General features: G+C 47.4%; 1 long non-coding RNA gene across 1 annotated transcript; it reads right to left on the bottom strand.

Annotated features, from left to right (window-relative positions):
- Positions 1–5,847: 5,847 nt before the first annotated feature.
- On the bottom strand, positions 5,848–8,866 carry LOC136539273 (uncharacterized). Its single transcript, XR_010779626.1, has 4 exons — positions 8,383–8,866; positions 8,029–8,259; positions 6,793–6,839; positions 5,848–6,183 (listed from the first exon to the last, which is right to left on the bottom strand). It is a non-coding gene; the product is annotated as an uncharacterized lncRNA (long non-coding RNA).
- Positions 8,867–22,637: the final 13,771 nt, after the last annotated feature.

Genomic DNA, 22,637 nt, shown 5'->3' with positions numbered 1-22,637 from the left:
CCATGTCCACTCTGGCACCCACCACTTGTTCGACCGAAGGCCGACGCGTCGACCATGCAGCAGAGCACGCCCTCCATTGCTGCCGTACGTCCCACCTTCGCGCCACACATCCCTGCAACTCCCTCTCACATTTGGAGAAGCCCGACACCCTCCCCGCTCGCTCAGCACTCTCCCTCACTCGCTCTTTCTCGCTCTCTCGCGCTATGACGCCACGCGCGGTCGTGGCTGCCATGGCCGGCTAGCCGAGCTCGCCACCGTCGTGTCCCCGCTGCCTCCGGGCTCCCTCGTGTCCTACCGCGCGCGCCACCACCTTCGACGTCGTGGGACGCTCCTCCTCGCCTGTAGTAACCTGTCGCGGTCGCTGTAGTGCCGTCACCACCAGAGCTGCGCCTCCACGCGCCATGCACGCGCGTGGCCGAGCTACCTTGGGTCGTCTCCGACCAAGATGAGCGGCTCAGTGGATGCGCATGGACCCCCTGATGCTCCGCCGCCCATCCCCCGCTGCCGAAGAGCCTTCTCCGGCCAGCACCGTTGTTTTCCCCGCCGCCTTCTCTGTTTTGCCCGCATGGACACCTCGTGCTTGAATTCAAGAAAAGATGAGGGTCGATTTACAAACCGTAGACTCCTTTGAATCGTGCTGAGAAGGACTGGTTCGCTAGCGTTTATTTTGTGTTTTCTACAGGGACCCGATGCAAGAATTACATTTCCTTTTCTTTGATTTTTACAGATTTGGATGATCAACTTTGAAAATTCATAGTAATTAGTAGAAAAATCGTAAAATAGTAAATGAGGACTTTTTGGACTACTTATGAAATTATATATGCAGTATATTTATAATATGGCATGTTTTAGTTTAAATATTTTTCTGTAAAAATAGATTTATGCAGTTAGGTTTTTAATACTAGTTGTGTCTTGTCTCTTTCATAACTGCAGTGTTGTGCTCAAATAAAGTGAAATTTTTATGGAGTGCAACTAAGGTGATGGTTGATGTCTGGTAAAAATTTTTGGAGTTTAGATTTGACGGTTTAAGAGTTATAAAAATAACAAATGCCCTGTGTTGCTTTGCTCCTATTCTGAATAGGTCTGCATGTTTGAATTAATTAGCTCAGTTAAGTTATGAATCATGACTTTATGAGAATAGAGGAGTTTTAGTACTTTTCTTAAGCTTTCCAAAAAGCTAAAGAGCATAATTTTTGGTTAATTAGATTTTTAGTTATAGTTGCTTATATTTCTGTGGCTGTTTCTGCCCAAACCCAGACAGGGTTGCCTTGTTGGTACTATGGAGCCTTTTTAGTAGTAGAATTAGATCTAGGTGTTTATAACAAAGTTGTTTAGAATTTGTTAAGATTTCTAAAAAGTCTAGAACCACATTTATTGGACATGTAGAACTCTAGTTATAGCTGTTTAAAACGGCATGTCAGATTATGCCCATGTTTTGGACAGGAGATGCAATTATTGAATTAATGGACCTTGTTAGCTATATAATCATCTTATGATGAGAACAATAAAGTTGTAGGTAACTTTATAAGATTTTTAAAAAGTTATGTGTCGATACAGAAAGTGACCAACTAGTGAATATTTGTAGTTTTGTCGTACGTTGTGATCGAAGGTGGCCTAGCACCCAATGACACGGGGTTTATACTTGGTTCAGACAACGTGCCCTACGTCCAGTTTGAGTCGGTCAGTGACTTTATTCCTAAGCCTAGGTGCTCAAAGTCTATAGTGAGGTTACAAACGAGGAGAAAGATGGGGTGTATGAGAGGTCCGATCGACTCCGGTCAGAAGGGCCGAGAGCGACAGGAGCTCCGCTATGAGCGAAGTATTTAAGCATGTGCTTGAGGTCCGAACCTGGCGATTCTGTGGTTGTGAGCTAGTGAACTTGATCGATCTAAATCTAAAGGGACTGAGCTTGAATCAACTTGAGTTAACTTGGTCTATTGGGAGAGAGCGCATCCCCTTTTATAGATGAAGAGGATGGCCTTACAAGTGAGAGGGAGAGAGTACGAATGCTTCTAAGCCTTGTTGCCCACGCCGACGGGTGCAGGATAATGGTAGGCGGCCACAACACTGTTGGTGTCACTGTAGAATGTTAGATGCATATGGGAGGTTACGTCATCTTATTCGGGTATTGTAGATATCGGTATCTGCTATACTGTTGATGCCCAGAGGCATGTGAGGAGTTTTCACCATGTTTACTCGGTACAGTAATTTCGGCGCCCACAATACTGTCGATGCCTACGGGCATGTGGGGGGACCTTACCATATGGGAGTCAATGGCGCCCACAAGACTGTAGAGGGAAATGTCAGCGCCTACAATACTATTTATGTTAGGGCGGTTGCAGAGTACTGTTACTACAGGCGTACAGGGTATGGTCCCTGGTACTGTGGTTTGACTTATGCGCCCTGGCTTGCTTTCTCCGTTTGTCCCCTGGTCCTTTTGGAGTGGGCATCCCCGTTCGGATGGCTCCAGTCAGCTCTGGTTGCGCCGGTCGGAGAAGAGCGGCGAGCAGGGTTTCTACGAACCCCGGTCGGAGACGCGGGGTCGAAGTCGGAAGTAGTGCTTGGGCCAGACCTTCTGATCGGAGAGGCCATCCGGAGGTGGCTGGAGTCCGAAGTGAGCGCTCCGGTCGGAGAGGTGGGCCGAAGTAGTCAACGAGCGAGCGCTTTTCCTCTTTGGCTAGACCTTTCAGAAGGTGACTGGACCGCCCTTTCAGCCTGTTGTTTTAGACTCTTGGGCCGGACCATGAGTTGTGTGCTGTCTGCTTGGGCCGAGCCTTGGCGTGGAAGCCGATCCCCGAGAGATCCCGGGTTTATGAACCCAACACAAGGATAGCATCGGCGTCGTCCCGCAAAGGCTCCATCGCCTCCTTGATGCGCTGCGCCCCTTCGGAGGGGGAGAGCGCTCCCTCGGCGAGCGTCGTCCCATCAAGTGACACCTCAGGCACCATCATGTGTAGGGGAAGCGCGCGCCTCATCAACAGCGCCACCCTCCACGTGTGGTAGGCGCCGATGATCCCCGACCCCTTCACGCCCCTCTCCCTCAGGATTCGGATGGCGATGAGATGGCCCTAGATTCTCTTCTTGTCTTTATTCGGGACTCCCCACTTCCTCCACAAGTCCGAGACCTCTTCGATGAGGCGCCCGGTGAACTCTGGCATGGGGGCGACTATGTCGTTCTTGACGTAGAACTAATGCGAATGCTACCCCTTGTTGGAGGTCGACAGATGCATCGGTGGGTACTTGCTGACCCGGCTGTTGCGGAGCTGAATGCCGGCGCATTCCATCGGCACATTTAGCTCCTGCTTCTTCTCCCGCTTCTTTAGGAGGGTGATGGCGAAGAAGTACTGCCACAGGTCGAAGTGGGGACTAATCCCTAGGAATCCCTCACACAGGGCAACGAACGCCGCAATGTGCTGGATTCCGTTGGGATTAAGGTGCTGCAGCTCTACCTTGTAGTAGTGCAGCAATCCCTAAAGAAACTTGTGGGCGGGGGTGGTGAATCCCTGCTCATGGAAGTGAGCGAAGGACACGACGCAACCATCGAGCGACGATGGAGCGTCCTTATCGCCGGTTGGAGGGTGATATCAGAGCGGCACCACGGCTCCATTGGAGGATTGGGGTGGGGGATGCGAATTTGACGATGGCTGAGACGCAAATGCAGGGAGCTTAGTTAATTGACGGCGGAGGTTGTCGATGCAAAGGCAAGGAGACAAAGTACAAAACCCTGGGGGCAAACCCTTTGGTTTTATAGGGGCAACGGATACGAGGAAGGCAAACATCCGCCTAGATCTCCGCACCTACCATGATCTGCCACCACATCATGTCGTGGGATATGCACCAGCAATCCCTATCCTTTCCCTCCGAAGACGTGCCGGACGTTTCGCCTCCCTAGGCGGACTAGGACTCTTTACCAGCAAAAGGGATACAGGTCAAAAAGCGTTTCTCCGGCCCGCTTGGGCCCAGGAGTTCGAGGGCTAGCCCATCAATTGTTTCGATTGCCATCCCAAGGCACTCTTACGACATGGGATGGGACCGCAAGCGGCTAGAACTCAGGTGCACAAGCGTCATAGAAGTCTCGGCCCTCAATCGAGTCTCAGCCGGGCTAACCCTGGCTGAATCCCCCGTGAACGGGATACCAGGATCCTAGTAGAACTATCCAGCTAAACAACCACCAAATCTCACGACAATACCCGCAAAGGGTCTGACCTCGGCGAAGAAGAAATCACCATCTTTAGGGCACGCCGTGAGCAACAATAGAGTGCCGAGGCTCTCAAAATTCTCTCTTTTAGAAAACCCTCCGAAGGAGTATCCTACTCCGTAGGCTCGGGGGCTACACCCACCGGGTGCGCTCGCGCGCATCCGCTGGCAAGTCAAAAAAAACCCCAGGCAATTCTACTTGAATCGCTTGGGGGCTTGGGGGCTACTGTCGGGGACCAATATTAGGGTACTCAAAGAGGAGCTAATGACCGTCAACGTTGATTCATCCGCACGATCAAGAGCGCGACTACACCGTTTGCCGGGTCACTCCTTGTCCATCCACCGAGACCATGGGTCCTGCCTCAAGCTGACTCCCGAGGACTGGCTCCGCCTCGCCCGACGTCTAAGTGCAGACTCCATCTCGCCCGACCCCCGAGGACTGGCTCTGCCTCGCCTGACGTCTAAGGGCAGACTCCATCTCGCTAGACCCCCGAGGGCTGGCTCTGCCTCGCCCAATGTCCGGGGGCTGGCTCCGTCTTGCCCGACGTCCAAGGGCAGACTCCCTCTCGCCCGACCCCCGAGGGCTGGCTCTGCCTCGCTCGATGTCTGGGGGCTGGCTCCGCCTCACCCGACGTCTGGGGACTGGCTCCACCTCGTCCGCTGTCCGAGGGCTGGCTCCGCCTCGCTCGACATCTGAGGGCAGACTCCATTTCACCCGACATCTGGGGGCTGGCTCCGCCTCGCCCGACGTCTGCGTGTTGCTCCTTCATAACTACGCGCGCAGATAAGGCAGGGCACTCAACTCAACCGCAATACCGAGGACCATACCCTGCACGCCTGCAGCAAAGTGCCAATAGAATATGAAAGACTGACGCTTTAAGCCCTTCCAGGCATGTTAGAGCCCTAACAGTGTTGTAGGCGCCAACATTTGTCTTACAGCGCTATGAGCGCCGCCATTTGCTCTCGGGCGCAGATCCTGACGGAAGCATACGACAACCACTATGGTCTTGGAGGAAACTCGCATCATCTACAGTAACGGGCGTGCGATCACTGCGCCGTCTGTTCCTCGTAGGGTCATGGATCAACACCCTGGTCTGTCGCACCACCCGCCGGGGCGGGATGGGACGTGACCACTTGCTGATCAAGTCAGAACATGGCATCATCAGCGGACAAACGCCCGACGCAGCCCTATTAGGATCAGCGGACATGCGCCCGGCATGGAGCTATCCCTGACACTGTCTGTCGTGTCAGCGAGGCTCGCTCAGAGGAAAAGGAAGACCCGGTATCTTTGAAAGACCTCCTTTGTCTCTGGTTTCTCATCTTTCTCTCATCTGTAATCCCTGCTTTCCCTTGGTCTATAAAAGGAAAGCCAAGGCATCCCACTAACGGAACGGATTGATTGAACACACCACGTATCACATCACACATAGCTGAGCAGCGACCAAGCTCTCAGTACCCATTCGACCTTTCCATCAGGGACTTAGGCTCTTTTCTTCTTTCGCCCGTTTGTAACCCCTACTACGAACTAAACGTAGGGACATTCTGTCCGAACCAGTATAAACCTTATATCTTTTTAGCACACCATCCAGGCCAGACGTGCAATAACACAAATTTACTCGTTGATGTTTACTCGAAACACCGACACATACATATATATTTCTGGTTTAGCACGCTCAAATGAGGGAACATAGAGGCTGTAGAAAAATCTTCTTGTCTTATTAAGCAAACACAAAGCCTTTTTAGATTCTATGACCTGCTATATCGACAAAAAAAAGTTGCAATTGGATTCTTGCATGTAGCAAAGGTGAGTATAATAGCATGTGAGCTAATGAAAAAACACGATCATAACAGACAGCTTCCTATCCATCCTTTTCAGCCTTTCAAAATTTGGAGCTGATGATGGTTGGTGTTACAGTTAAACATTAACGGTTCAAACTTGATCACAAATTTACGATATAGATCCACATGTTGAGAAACAAATAGAACCTGTACATCAAGGGAAATGGCACGATCAATCAGTAATTAAAATTAACATGTAATAAATGTGTAATCGGTTTGACCAGCCTATAGTACACCGTATATTTATTTATATGAACCTAAATAAGCGAAAGTATATTGACTACACTTGCTTGGAAACTAATATGTTAATCAATCCATGTAGTTTGCGGAAATGGTACTGAACAAATTTGTCGTAAAAGGTCAATTAGTATCAATTGATATGCATGGGTCGAGTAATGCCAATTGGTATTACTTCAAAAACGTACTCAATAGCCAAATCATAAAAGGTCAAAATGCTACCGGTGCTAAGTGAGGTCCAATAAACTGTACTTCCATGCAAACTGTCACATGCAAAGAGTAGGAAGACATGCTCAGAAAACTATCTTAAGTGAGAATTCTTTGAAACCACTACCTATAATCTAGTGCATGGTGATACTTGACTGTTGGGTAACTGAGAATAAAACAGTCACATTAGATTGATTGTTGTGCATAAATAAGACAGGATATAAGCGGATAGGAAACTACTATAACGAAGGAAGAAGAACATCAATACATTAGTTACACGTCGACACTGTTATTTTGATGGAGGCCACATACCTAAGCCCATGGTACCTTGTAACCGCCAAAAAATTTACGTCGCAGGCCTGCATAAAACATGAAGCCATCAACAATTATGTACTTGAAAGGCGACATACGGAAAATTAGTTCTAATATTTTGAACAAAAAGGAGAAAAGTATCAAATCCAATACTAAGGTTGCAGTTGCCTATTTCTAAACTAAAACACATCATGGAGCTGGATACAGAGCAAAGAAGCACTGAATTAAATAACATATATGTCCAGTTCCTTTTTTTTGGTTAATGAGAAGGCGAAATAACAGGAAAGCCTGCTAACATGGAACCAAAGAAGCAACATAAGCAAATCATGGAGGCGCAAACCGAACAAAGAAGCATTGAGCTAAAATAACCAAGAGGTTTTTGCCATTTTGTTTGCTTGACCAGAGGGTGAAATAACAGGATAGGCTAGTAACATAAAACCACTATAGCAACAACTAAGTAGTAGCTAAAATTAGAAATGTCCAGTTCTGTGATCTGGTTATTGTTCCTTCATTGGTCCCCTCTGTTATCAACTTGAGAAAGCAACTATCTTAAAGGTGACATGACATCCCAGAGGCTAGGCAACAAAACAAAGAAAAGGAAAACAATATAACTAAAAGGAAAAATAACTACGACACTGATGACTGCCAATTTTGAGCATCGACAAAAGAAAGGAAAAAATGAGCATCCAGTGCAAGCATCAATGGAGCAACCCTTGCAACGACAGAAAAATTCTTGTGAGGCTACCTGAAGTATTAATCCTAACTTCGTACAGAATCTACATAAGTTGGTCTTGTATTAATCTCAAGAAGCATTCAGCATGCACTAAAAAAGTATCTCTTTTTATGAGAGCCATATGGTAGCATCGTTAGAAAAAACAACACGTAATCTATTTCAGCCGTCAAAATGCTTGGAATTTCAGGAACGTGAACTTACATGTTTCAAGAGAATAAATTTAGATGTTTGGGAAGGTAGGCCTTAAAATGGGCAACTCACATGTTGAGAGTAACTAGCAGAGTATGAAACAGAACTAATTTATTTAGCGAACATGAAACCTATAATTGATGGACAAACTACCTGTTGTTATTAGCTAACAACAAATGGGTTCGGTACCATTTAAACAAACCACAATTGTATTGACCCAAATGCAGTAATCTGCCAGCAGGTGGAAAGCTCTATCAATAATGAACTAAAAATCGTTATTAGTTGATACAGAAAGTAGCCAAAAAAGTTTGGACCTGTAAGGTTGTGCTTTTGGTGCAGCTTTTGGAGTGTTGTTTCCGCTGCCATGGCCAGGTTCACTTGCAGGTGTTTCCACCGATCTTGCTTGAGCTGGAGCTTTGCCACTAGAGTAGTTAAATGTTAGCAATCTGTCTACAATTTGGAAAAAAAAAATATATTGACTCCTTTCCTGATCGGTGAAATTATTAGAAGGAAGAATCTCTTGGCTGCTTTGACGGCGAAGTCACCTACATAAAAAACAAACGACCAGACATATCAGACTGATATATCTAAAATCATGTCGAGGTCGAGAAGAAGGTGGAGATCGGACATGAATCGAGATGGAGAAAGAGGGGACACAGAAATCTCACTGTGAGGACGGTGGTGAGGTATTCGAGGATGGTGGCAAGGTTCAGCGAGGTAGTGGAGGATGGCCCCGAGGTCCGGCGAGGTGACCTGGGGGAGCCCATGCTTGCCGGCGGAGCTAAGGATGAGCAAGGCTCTAATGGCCGCTTCTCGCCGGCCAGGCCGGCCGGCTCCCCAAGCCCCTTTGCTATCACATCCCGTCCATCATGGATCCGCCGGCACAGCCACCAGCACAGCAAGGCACCGCGCATCCGCGCGTGCGCCGCCGCCGGGCAAGAGGAAGAGGCGACAAAACTCTGCCGGTGGCGGCATCTGCGCACGCTGCGGCCGGTGGAGAGGGAGGCCAAAGCGGAGGCTGCGCCGGCGAGGCGCCTTGGTGCGGCACCTGCACGCGCAGCGGTCGGTGGAGGCGGAGGCAGCGGCGCCGAGGCAGGATTTGTATGGGCTTTTTTCGTTTTCACAGGGGCCGGGGGAGTCGAAGAGGAGGGAGCGGAGGCATCGAGAAGCTGTGTTTTTATTTTGTTTTATTATTTTTATTTTGACGGTGTGACTGCAGCGGTGCGGGCTGCAGCACAGGATACGCCGACACGCGGCTCACGGCGATAGGCTTCAGGAGTGGGGCCAGCGATGAACAGTGCTCGAATAGCTGAGAGACCAGCGATTTACTAGTGGATGAGGGTTATATATTAATCTTAATCTTATGGGCGGCCAACCTTAACACTGTGGTCTTGTTCGCTTTGCTAAAAAGTTATGGTTAAAAATACTATTTACTGATTTGTTATAAAAGAAAAACACTGTTGTTGAAATAATACGAAACAATGCCTATATGGCAGGGTGACCATGAGCACCGCCCATACCTCGAAGAAGTCGTTCTTGGACGACACCTGCATCAGGCCGAGCGTGTACTGCATCATGGAGCTGTTGAGGCCTTCCAGGAACTGGGCAGCTACAAATATGTACTCGTTTAAGTACCAGGGCGCGACAGAGTCCATGGCAAACTTCACCACCAGCAGCAGCGTCGTCAACATCACCCACAGCTCGACGTTGGCCGTGCGAGTGACGAGGTCGAGCTTGAATCAGCCTGTTCGGCTAGGGTTGAAACGATCATATACGATCGTGAATTATTACTGCTGGCTGGTTTAGTGTAAGAGAAAAATATTATTCTGGCTAAAAATTTACGATCGTTTACGACCAAGCGACATACCGAAGAATCTTCCCAGCTCGGTGCTCACGGGGGACATCTTGGCGTACTTGGCTACTCTGGCTCTGCTATAAATCGATGGCCGAGAAAGTATGCAACGTACGTGTGTCAGTTTAAGTGTTTCTCGATTAACCAAGTTTCTGGTAAATATATATTATGAAAATATATTTCATAATTAATCTAATGATTTTTATTTGATATTATAAATATTTGTGCATTTTTATCTATAATTAGTCAAACTTGATATACTAAAACATAATATTATTCTAGAATTGTATTCTTTTGGGAACAGAGGGAGGACCCTGACGAAGTGCCAGTGGAGGACGATAGCAGCAAGCGCGCGTAGGAGGCGAGGAAATAGTCGGGTGAGTGGTGGGGACAGGTCGGGGGTAGGGGGCTCCGGGCCACCGGATCCGCCCGGAGCTAGGTGCGGGGCGACAACGGACAGGTGGGGAAGGAACTGAAAAATGAGGTGCTGAGGAGCACGAAAGGGGGACCACCCACCTTGCAGCATCGCAGCGTTGGACGTGTCGCGTACCCCCTTCCAGAAAAATGCAATTCTAAATAATTTTAAAAAACCCAGACAATTTTAATCTACAGTTCAAGTATACAATAATTAGCCCACTATAAAAATTTCACCACCATTGGATCATAGAGACTGCAGCTATGAATTAATTACAGAAAAGCATAGATCTAAAGTTACAACAAAAAATTTTGTACTAAACCATACCATATTATATTTTCACTGTGTAGATCTACTCATGTGAAGTCCAACAAACTTGGATTTTTCATTTTATGGTTTTTCTGTGATTTACTATGATTTTTTAAAGATTTAGCCAAAATAAATAAAAAAGATAAAGATAAAACCGTCTTTGAAAACCGCTTATAAACGGTGAGGGAGGTAAAACGAACCGTTTTAAAAGTTTAGGGAAGTTGTTTACCGGTTTTAAAGTTTAGGAAGGAAAAACATATTTTCGCAAAAGTTGAGCAAGGAAAAGCAGATTTTTTTTCCTTTCTGGTTTTGTGCTGTTATAATAAGAGAGAACTTGGACGACCCATTTTTAGAAGGTAAAGTGGACCCATTTCTAGCTGCGACTGTTGCTCCTCCAGGTATTGGTTTTGGGCTTTCGTGTTGAGTCGCGAAGTTGTTGGCACGAGTGGCGGTGGCGGGCCATGACGAATGCAGCGAGAGTGAGTAGCTGGGCCTGGTCCGGACAGAATTTCAGTTCCTTGTAGGCTTGTAGGCGGGTTTATAGACCCATAGTGTATGCAAATCAAAATTGCCTAGAAAAAAAGATAATTAATTACTCCACTTGTACCAAGTAATCACGCTCATGCAAAGCAGGCAGCCTGACGTTGGGTGGCATCTACAAGTATTGTATCAGATGCAGTTGATGTTGGAGGGAGTTGAGCGAGTGAAAAAATTAAAACAAGGAAAGCATGGCACACCGCACACGTACTAGCTCTTGCAATCAACAACACAAAGCAGCAGTCGGCCGGCAGCTGGGAGAAGGGAGGTGATTTTTTTGACGGTTGCTTTCCCTCATTTATGGGCTGATGAGCTAGCTATACCAGCAGCGTGGCAAGGCATGCACCAGCATATACAGGAACAGGACAGAACGAACCACTTAAAGGTGTGTTTGGTTAGGTGTATATACAAAGGATGCGAGATGACTGTACATGGGTGAGCAACGTTTGATTCACGGATGACTTGAATAGGGATATCCACCACAGGAGGATATTATCTGTAGATGCTGGCTAAGCTCGCCCATAAAAGTCTATTGGACTAGCTTATCCATATCTTCTAATCTTGACTGTAGTAAATAAATTAAGAAGTATTAGCATGTTATATTACTACTTAGTAATAATGATGGTAGGATTAGTTTTGATAAGTGCTAATATATTGATCAGTGCATGTTTTGTGTACTAATAATTAGGATATGAGTGGTGCCAGTTAAAACATTTTATTTTTAATTAGTGATTATCATAATAAAATTAGTATCACATATTTATTCGTGTCTAATCAATTGATATTATTTTTAAATAATAGATATGATTAGTCAACTATTCTCATCCCATCCACTTTCATCCATCCAACTAAATAGAAAAATTAGATATACCTATCCCAGTATCTATGGATCGTCATATCCCATTAAACTTCGCCCTTAAACCAAACACACCCTTAGTATACAGTGAGTTAGTTGCAAAGATACTACGCATGTTCAGGTGATCGTAGATGGAGTGAGAGGTATTTTAAATAAAAGAAGCCTAAGGTCGTTGTGTCCCACCCCTAGATCTATAAACAATGGGTCTCAATTCAGGAGGAAGAACCGGTAATAAGCACAAAACCATCTGTTCTGGTTCTACATTTGTTTGAATAAAATGTTTCGCAATTGCATGTGTCGGGGACCAATACTAGGGTGCCCAAAGAGGAGTTAATACCTATCAACATTGATTCGTCCTACTATCAGGAGCACGACTGCACCTCTTGCTGGGCATCGCCTCATCCAGCCACTAAGGCCCGCCTCGTCCGGCCCCCGAGGGTCAGCTCAACCTTGGCTGACTCCTGAGGGCTGGCTCTGCCTCGTCCGATGTCTGAGGGCTGGCTCCGCCTCACCCGACGTCTGAGGGCTGTCTCCACCTCGACGGACGTCTGAGGGCTGGCTCCGCCTTGCCTGACGTCTAAGGGCTGGCTCCGCCTCGCCCGACGTCTGAGGGCTGGCTCCGCCTCACGCGACGTTCGGGGGCTGGCTCCGCCTCGCCCGACGTCTACGCGCTGCTCCTTCATAACTATGCGAGCAGATAAGGCAGGGCACTCAAGTCAACCGCAATACCGAGGACCATATCCTACACGCCTACAGGAAAGTACCGTCAGGATATGACAAGACATGCCCTTTAAGCCCTTCCAGGCATGTCAGAGCCCGAACAGTGTTGTAGGCGCCGGCATTTGTCTTATAATGTTGTGGGCGCCGCCATTTGCCCTAAGGCGTGGATCCTGACGGAAGCATACGACAACCACTAAGGTCCAAGAGGAAACTCGCATCATCTACAATAACGGACGAACGATCACTGCGCCGTCTAGTCCCCGTAGGGTCATGGATCAGCACCCTAGTCCGTCGCGCCGCCTGTCGGGGCGGGATGGGATGTGACCACTTGCTGACAAAGCCAGAAACATGGCATCATAAGCGGACAGACGCCTAGCGCTGCCCTATCAGGATCAGCGGACATGCACCCAGCATGGAGCTATTTCTGGCACTATCTGCCGTGTCAGCGGGACTCGCTCAGTGAAAAAGGAAGACACATCATCTTTGAAGGACCTCCTTGGCCTCTGGTTTTTCTTTTCTCTCCCATCTGTAATCCCTGCTTCCCCTTGTTCTATAAAAGGGAAGATAGGGCACCCCACTAAGGGGAGGGATCGATTGAACACACCATGCATCACATCACACATAGTTGAGCAGCGACCAAGCTCTCAGCACCCATTCGACCTTTCCATCAGAGACTTGGGGTGTTTTCATCTCTCGCCCGTTTGTAACCCCTACTATGAACTTTTCAGTGCAAATAACACGAGCAGCAACCACGAACTGGACATAGGGACATTCTGCCCAAACCAATATAAACCTTGTATCTTTTTAGCACACCATCCGACCCAGACGCGCAATAACACAAATTTACTCATTGGTGTTTACTCGAAACACCGATAGTTGGGGCGCCAGGTAGGGGGCCTGTGCGCGTTCTGACATTAACATCAGGCCACAGATGGCTAGCCACGGTATTAGCTGGGTCCTAGCCGCACACATGCGCTTCGGTGACCTAGACTTCATCATCGCGGTGGGAGGAGAGTTGGCATTGGCTCACGCCACCATCCAACCTCTCCCCTCCATCGACCTTGACTACGAGAGGCTTGAGCGCCAGCTCGGTGTCTCCCTAGGACCCCAGCCGTCTAGGGAGGACCCACGTAGCTTCACCTTCTCTAACGCCAATGACATGACATGGCTCGCTAGAGGGGAACCATTCTCTCTGAAACACCTCATACGGAACGCCCCGACAGTGATAAGGACATCACCACGCTGGACACACCGACGCCATGGTCTTCCCCAAGTTGCAATTCGTTCCCAACTCAGCTGCCACGTCGCCCTCGGATTCAGCAGACACGTCATCACTGTTTCGGTCATAACTTTCTCATACGACATCGAAACGGGCCGTTCTTGGATGCGTTGGAAAGGGGATGACGACGCCGTCGTTTTGGATCTGGTCCCAGCTCCAGAAGGTCCGTGGATCATTCTGTGTGACCACGGCAAGGTGCTGCGTCACCTATTTGGGCCAACTTGGCCATGTATCGTGTCGGGCCTTAAGCCCAAGTTGTGGGCGCCCAACCCCTGGCCGTCCCCAACCCTAGGTCGAGTCTTAGACTATAAACACAGCCACCGCCGCTGCTACACAATTGGGTTTTGTTTAGAGTTTAGTTTTTCATTGAGAAACTGAATCGTTCATTGTAACTGTGGTGACAAATCCTTTTACAGTGATCCAGGGCCCCCGTTCTTGATCTCCACTGTGTCGATTAGTCCTTTGGAACCGAGTTCTTGAATCCTCTATTGATATTCGCGTCATTCATATTTGCAATTTCAGATTGCGTGTTTTACCTTCTTGCTTGTGCTCTTCGATTCGCTTGCAGGAAAAGCCTTCTTGGCGAGGTCAATCAAGTTGTGCTTGGTTGATAACCAACGGAGCAGTGGTGTAACGGTTGCAGGGTTCGAATCGCGTCTGATTTGAAGCCGGATCGCCAACGTCGAGATCTCCACAAAATCAAACTTACCGGCTACCTCTCGGAAGATCGGGCCTATACTCATCAATTGGTATCAGATATTTCAGGTTTACCGCGAGGTATAATCTCGTTTGCCTTAGATTCATATTTGTTCATTACCTAGAGTCCACAAAAAGCCCAAAAATATTTCAATTTCCGCTATCCTATCGCCCTTTGTGCCTTTGCAATTTCGTTTCAGATTCGTGTTGTTGAGTTTGTGTCCGTGGTCGAGTCTTGTTGCTGGTTTAGGATTGTGTTCGTGGTCGTAGTTCAATCGCCCGTTGCTGTGATTTTTGTTTTCCGCCGCTATCCCATCCACCGTTCCCAAATAACAAGTCGAAGCCACCACATTACTCGACTTGCTCCGCTAGCCGCCTTGTGTAACTTCTCGCCGCCGCGCAAACCCTAGATAGGTTGCCAGCCGCTCTTATTTTGCCTGCATCGCAGCCCTCCTTACATCATCAGGCGAATACCTACTGCTGTTAGTCACAGTGACGATCCCGTGATCGGTGTTAGAGTTTAGGGACGCTTTGCCCTAACTGCCGCCGCCGTGTTGTGCCTTCCGGAAAACATATCTTAAGATACCTTCGGTAAAACAGGCATAACTTTTCGCTCGTTTATCAAAAAAATTTGAATTTTTTTCAGCAGCTTCTTGACACCATTTGGAGCCGACCCAAACTCGGCTACGCCCTGTTTGGTTTCATCAGAATTGCCAAAAAAATTCGGGAAAATATAAAAAAAAATTGTCAAAGTTGTTGCACGCTTTTCAGAGAACGTGCTGAATTTCTGTAGGCCACATCCCACCTCAGTTGTAGGTGCCAATTTTTGTGGTTGCATCTTTTGTGATCCTTGTTAAGAGAAAAGTATATAAAAATAAGTTTGTTTCCTACTAGTGCCTTTTGGAAGAATTCGGGAAAAAAAATTCAGGAAAAACGGAGAAGTCTGGGCTATTTGCTTGTTCTGTGAGTCCTTTCGATCGTCCTTTGTTTTCACCTTGTTGCGCTACGTCTCGACACGTCTTAGCCAGCACCTGTGATTTGTACTTTGGATCCGGATTGAACAATCGTTACTCTGCACTCGTTAATTGCTAATCCTTGCTGTCATATTGTGTGCCTACCTATAGCTCCACATATTCTTCTATCAGCATAGGTTCATCTTGCAACTGTTACCCACGCTCAACAACAGATTGCTTCGCCACTTTGGTTTTGCTCCTGTTTGGCGTTGGTAAGAATACAGGCAAGATGGTGGTAAGCCGCTTGTGATTTTGCATTCCACTTTCACCACCATCACCACCACCACCACTTCTTTCCTTTTAGTTGATAGGGATAATACTTTGGTGTTGTCTTTTTCTATCTTCTAACCATGGCAGGAACTCCGACGGACTTCAATGAGTGCGTGTCCAAGGGCGAGCTTACAACGTTCATGACTGAACAACGCAATCTTATGACCGAGCTGACGCACAACATGAACAATCTGGTCACTCGCATTGAACAGCTTGAGCAACGCCCTCCACCTTATCATGCTGATGATGAAGATATGGATGCTTTTGGTGATGAAGATGCGTATGCTGATGGTGGTGCCCGTCGCCGCCTCAACTTCAATCGTCGTGGTATGGAAGGTAATAATCATGGTAATAATGATCCTTTTGCTAAAATTAAATTTAGTCTACCTCCTTTTGCTGGTAATGTTGATCCAGAGGCATATTTAGATTGGGAGCTTGCTGTTCAACAAAAATTTGATTCTCATAATGTTCCTACTGATCATAGAGTTAGACTTGCTACTAGTGAGTTTACTAATTTTGCTTTGTTCTGGTGGAGTGATCTTTGCAATGCCAATAATGCTGCTGCTGTGCCTTAAACTTAGAATGTTTTAAAGCAACGTATGAAATCTCGTTTTGTTCCTCCTTATTACCAACGTGATTTACGTTTGAAACTACAAACTTTAAAACAAGGTGATAAAGGAGTAGAAGCATACTATCAAGAATTGCTTATTGGTTTAGCACGTTGTGGTATAAATGAAGATGATCATGATGCTAGTGCTAGATTTTTTGGTGGTTTAAACCATGATATACAGAACATACTTGATTACAAAGAATGGCACAATTTTTCCCAATTGTATCATCTTGCTATTAAGGCAGAACGAGAAGTACAGGGACACAAACAACACCAGCCTTTCAGGTCTAACAATGGGAGGAATTTTCAGCAGCGTTCCGAGCCAGAGACGCCCAAGCTTCCTGTTGCACCACAGCCATCTACACCTCCATTTTCTTCCGGGGTAAGTAAATTGTCTAATGTGCAGTTTCCATAGCTGAAGAAAGGTGGCACTCTGGGTGCTTCTACTAGCTCCTCCTCGTCTAGCTCTAAAATCATTTGCCACCAATGCAAAGGCATGGGACATGTCATGAAGGAATGCCCCAGTCGTCGCGCTTTCATTGCTATCGAGGATGGATATGTAAGTGCTAGTGATGTTGAAGATGATTTAGCCCTTGCTGCTAACATTGATGCAGATCCCACCGAGGGCAATCAAGACAAGGAGGCCATCACCATTGACTCCGTGGCTGCTACCGCGGACTACCCTAGCCTTCTTGTGCAGCGTGTGTTGAGTACACATGTGGGACATGAAGAAGAGATGAAGATCCAACGCCACAATTTGTTCCACATGTATCTCATTGTGCAGGGTTGTCGTGTTCTCACTATCATTGATAGCGGGAGTTGCAACAACTTGGTGAGTTCAGATTTGGTTGACAAGCTTGGCTTGACCACACGACAACATTCGTATCCATATAAACTTCAATGGTTCAATAATATTGGTAAGACTAAGGTAACTAAATCAGCATGCATTAGCTTTTTCACAGGCTCTTATCATGATACTGCTGATTTTGATGTTGTCCCTATGCAAGCTTGCTCCATTTTGTTAGGTCGCCCATGGGAATTTGATAATGATGCTTTACACCATGGTAGATCTAATACATACACTATCATACATAAGGACAAGAAAATTATATTACTACCTTTGTCTCCTATGGATATTATTAAACATGCTAATGAGATAAAAAATAAACCTCCAACAGACATTGCTAAAAAATGGGATTAAGTTAAAAGGAGGTGCTTTTCTTGCTACAACTTCTGCTACTGCTGAGTTATGTGATAATCCTGATGCACCATGTTATACTGTGTTTTGTCAACCTTTTATGTCTGGTGCATTGCCTGCTGTCACTAACCTTTTGTAGGAGTTCGCTGATGATGGGATGGAGTCGAGGACGACTCCAAATCTAGAAGGAGGGGATGATGAGGACATCGCCAAGATGGAGTCGAGGACGACTCCAATTAGAGAAGGGGAGGATGATGAGGACATCGCCACGCTAGACACACCGACGCCATGGTCTTCCCCAAGTTGCAATTCGTTCCCAACTCAGCTGCCACGTCGCCCTCGGATTCAGCAGACACGTCATCACTGTTTCGGTCATAACTTTCTCATACGACATCGAAACGGGCTGTTCTTGGATGCGTTGGAAAGGGGACGACGACGCCGTCGTTTTGGATCTGGTCCCAGTTCCAGAAGGTCCGTGGATCATTCTGTGTGACCATGGCAATGTGCTGCATCACCTATTTGGGCCAACTTGGCCATGTATCGTGTCGAGCCTTAAGCCCAAGTTGTGGGCGCCCAACCCCTGGCCGTCCCCAACCCTAGGTCGAGTCTTAGACTATAAACACAGCCGCCGCCGCTGCTACACAATTGGGTTTTGTTTAGAGTTTAGTTTTCCATCGAGAAACTAAATCGTTCATTGTAACTGTGGTGACAAATCCTTTTACAGTGATCCAGGGCCCCCGTTCTTGATCTCCTCCACTGTGTCGATTAGTCCTTTGGAACCGAGTTCTTGAATCCTCTATTGATATTCGCGTCATTCATATTTGCAATTTCAGATTGCGTGTTTTACCTTCTTGCTTGTGCTCTTCGATTCGCTTGCAGGAAAAGCCTTCTTGGCGAGGTCAATCAAGTTGTGCTTGGTTGATAACCAATAGAGCAGTGGTGTAACGGTTGCAGGGTTCAAATCGCGTCTGATTTGAAGCTGGATCGCCAATGTCGAGATCTCCACAAAATCGAACTTACCGGCTACCTCTCGGAAGATCGGGCCTGTACTCATCAGACAGTGCTTCCATTCGCTCTCCACAACACTGCGATGACCGTTCACTATAGGAAACCGGGACTTTGCCCAGCGCTCAAATCTTTGCCGAGTGCCAAATATCGGGTACTCGGCAAAGGCCACCTTTGCTGAGTGCCGCACTCGGCGAAACTTGGCATTCGACAAATAGGGTTTTGCCGAGTGTCTGGCACTCGGCAAAATAAGGCACTCGGCAAATCCAAACTTTGCCCAGTGCCAGACACTCGGCAAAGTTGGGCACTCGGCAAAGAGGCGCCCGGGGATAACGGTATCCAACGCCGTCCTCTTTGCCGAGTGCCTTCTGTTTGGCACTCGGCAAAATATTGGCTTTGCCGAGTGCCTAGGACTAGCACTCGGCAAAATATTCACTTTGCCGAGTGCCAAACCTTGGCACTCGGCAAAATAATTTTTTTTTTGTTTTTTGCCACCAACTTTTTTTCTTAGATTTGTATTTGTACCATGAACAACATGTTCAAATTTGGCACAATTTCATTGCTGTATATGATATCACATGTGATGATGTCCTGGTTTGTGAACACCATACGTGATGACGTCATCCAAACGTTTTCAAATTTTTACCACCGCATATGCATGTGATATCACGACATCTCGCCAAGTTTCATGATTTTCGGGATTCGTTTGAATTTTATAGAATTAAATAACCACTCGCACGCAAGTTCACGACGTTGCCCCATGAGCACGTTGATCGAAATTTGGAGACAGTTCCTAGATTTAGCATAAAGTGACACTAACAAACAAGAATAACATTTTTGGAATGGATCAAAACTATTATTCGATGCACCTGCAGTTCAAACCTATATTTTTCGGAAAATTGCAAGAAAACGAAATAAAGTGAAGAAATATAGCAAACAGCAATGAAATTGTGCCAAATTTGAACATGTTGTTCATGGTACAAATACAAATCTAAGAAAAAAAGTTGGTGGCAAAAAACAAAAAAAAATTATTTTGCCGAGTGCCAAGGTTTGGCACTCGGCAAAGTGAATATTTTACCGAGTGCTAGCCCTAGGCACTCGGCAAAGCCAGGACAGGATTTTTTTTTTAATTTTTTATTTCACCGAGTGCCAGATCGGGGGCACTCGGCAAAATACTTTCTTTGCCGAGTGCCCCGGATCTGGCACTCGGCAAAGAGGTTTGAAATATAAAAAAAACCGGACACACGCACACACACCACGCACACACCAGACACGCACACACACACGCGCCGTAGCTGCCCCACCACCGCACCGTAGCCGCCCCGCCGCCGCGCCGTAGCCGCTGCGCCGCCGTCGGCTCCCCGTGCGCCCGCCCCGCCGGCTCCCTGGCCCGCGCGCCCGCGCCCGCCGTGCCCGCGCGCCCGCTGTTGGAAGGAGGAGGAGGTAGGAGGAAGAGGAGGAAGGAAAGGAGGAAGGAGAAGAAGGGGAGGAGGAAGAAGAAGAAAGAGAAGGGAGGAGAGAAGGAGAAGGGGAGAAGAGGAGAAGAGGAGAAGAAAGGTGCCGCCTCGGTTCGTCGACCCTCACACCGTAGCGGTCGTCCCCGTTGTCGTCGCCGGCCCTTGGTCTTCGCATTCTCGCTGGCAAGGTATGCCCTAATGTTAGTATTAGTTAGTAAGTAGTAGTGTTAGTAGTAGTAGTTAATTAGTAGTGTTAGTATTAGTTAGTAAGTCGTAGTGATAGTAGTAGTTGTAGTTGTTGTTCATAGTTTTAGTGTTAGTAGTAGTTATTGTTGTATGTATGTGGTTGTGTGCCTTCGTGCCTATGTTTGGTATACATGTGGTTGTTGGCCTTCGTGCCAATGTTTTCTGTAGGTTTTGGGAACCTCTCCGTGCAGGGGAGGTGCTGCCGAAATTTTCAATGGAGTCTAACCATTTGCCTTTTCTTTGCAGGACGAGGACCGTTGGGAGGCACTCGGTGACCCCGATCGTCTTCGTTGGCATTGCGGTTCTGCCTGCACCGCGTTGCCTCACCACCGCCCCACTAGCCTGACCTCACCGACACCCTAGGTATAACCCATCTTGCATACTTGTATCTCGTGTAACCCCAGTTAGGCGTCTCCCGTCCGAAAGAGATACAGTCGTTGGTATGCAGATCTTTGCATACCAAATTCCGTACCTGTTTCGGATTGTCCACGTTTTTTGGATAGCCCGCAGATGCGTAGATGGGTTGGTTTCCGTGGCCCGCTCCTGTTCGAGATAGAGTTTCGGCACCACCTCCTCGTTGTTCTCCTGATACACAATCTCCCTGCCAGGACGTGTACCGGGAGAACAGCGGGGAGGTGCTGCCGAAATTCTATCTTGGATAGGAGCGGACCATGGAAGCCAACCTCATCTACGCATCCTCGGGTGGGATTAGGACCTATCCTTCACCTATTAGATGTATAGTAGGAATGCCTTATGGATTTACCTGCAATTTTTATTACTCGCTTACATATGCATGTGCCAGAGGATGGATAACCATGAGTGGATGTACACGGGCCACGCAAGTATGACCCCAGAATGGATGACCAAGACCAATGCTTTCCTGGAGCATGCATTTGGTGAGGCTGCTAAAGGGTCAGCCCGGATGCCGTGTCCGTGCAGCAGATGTGGCAACAAGAAAAGAAAAATTAAGAGGCTCGTGGGGGAAGATCTTATCAAGTATGGATTCACGACAAACTATACCCGCTGGATCCACCATGGTGAAGCCGATCGTATTAGAGAGGAGGTGGTGAGATAGCGTCTCGAGGATTATGATGGAGATGGCGGGGTAGTAGACTAGATGGATGACATTCAGCAGGCACGGTTTGGTGAAGGATTGGAGGAGAAGCCAGAGGAAAGCGCAAAGACGTTCTATGATATGCTGTCTTCAGCGTAGAAGCCCTTGCACGAAAAGACAACGGTATCACAGCTGGATGCAATTGGACGCATCATGAGGTTGAAGTCGTAGTTTAGCATGAGTCGGGACAACTTCGATGGTATGTTGGTAGTTTTTGGATCCCTGCTTCCGGAGGATCACATCCTGCCAAAGAACTTGTATGAGTCACAGAAACTTCTTCGTGCACTTAAGATGCCGTATGAGTAGATCCATGCTTGTCCGAATGGATGCGTCCTTTTTAGGAAAGATCACGAGGGAGCAACGCACTGTCCAAAGTGCAAATCCTCTAGGTACCTAGAGGTCAACACTAGTGATGGCAAGAAGGAACAGCTGAGTATCCCTACGAAGGTCCTACGGTACCTTCCTTTCATACCGAGGATCCAATGACTGTACATGACAGAGGAGTCCATGAAACAGATGATATGGCACAAAAATGGCAAAAGGTACAATCCGGACAAGATGGTACACCCATCGGATGGCGATGCCTGGACCCATTTCGATGGCATACATCGTGTTAAAGCTGAGGAGGCTCGCAATGTACGTGTAGCGTTGGCAACAGATGGGTTCAACCCATATGGATTGTCCGCGGCCCCATACACTTGTTGGCCCATGTTCATGATACCCCTGAATCTCCCCCCCCCCGGTGTCATCTTTCAACCCAAGAACATATTTTTGTCGCTGATAATTCCTGGACATCCAAGGAACAATATGGGTGTGTTCATGGAGCCTGTGTTCGATGATTTGATCGATGCTTGGGAAAAGGGGGTACTGACATACGACCGAGCTACAAAGAGAAACTTCACAATGCATGTGTGGTACCACTACTCCCTGCATGACTTCCTGGCGTATGGCCTATTCTGCGGGTGGTGTGTTCACGGGAAGTTCCCATGCCCAATATGCAAGGCAGGTGTGAGGTTCACTTGGCTGAAGAGTGGTGGCAAGTTTTCTTCGTTCGACCAACATCGTCAGTTCCTCCCCCTTGACCATCCATTCAGACGAGACATCAAGAACTTCACGAAAGGTGTTGAAGTCACCGATCCTGCACCTCAGATGATGACCGCTGCCGAGATCCGTGCTGAGATAGAGGCTCTCAAAGTTGATAAAGAGAAAGATCATTTTGATGGATATGGTCAGTACCACAAGTGGACTCATAAATCAGGCTTGACTAGGCTTCCCTATTTCAACGATCTTCTTCTTCCACACAACATTGATTTAATGCACACAGAGAAGAATATCGCCGAGGCACT

Source organism: Miscanthus floridulus, chromosome 2, assembly GCF_019320115.1.
Source record: "Miscanthus floridulus cultivar M001 chromosome 2, ASM1932011v1, whole genome shotgun sequence".
NCBI lineage: Eukaryota > Viridiplantae > Streptophyta > Magnoliopsida > Poales > Poaceae > Miscanthus > Miscanthus floridulus.
Note: the sequence above shows the minus strand (reverse complement) of the source record. Positions and strands in the feature narration are given on the sequence as shown.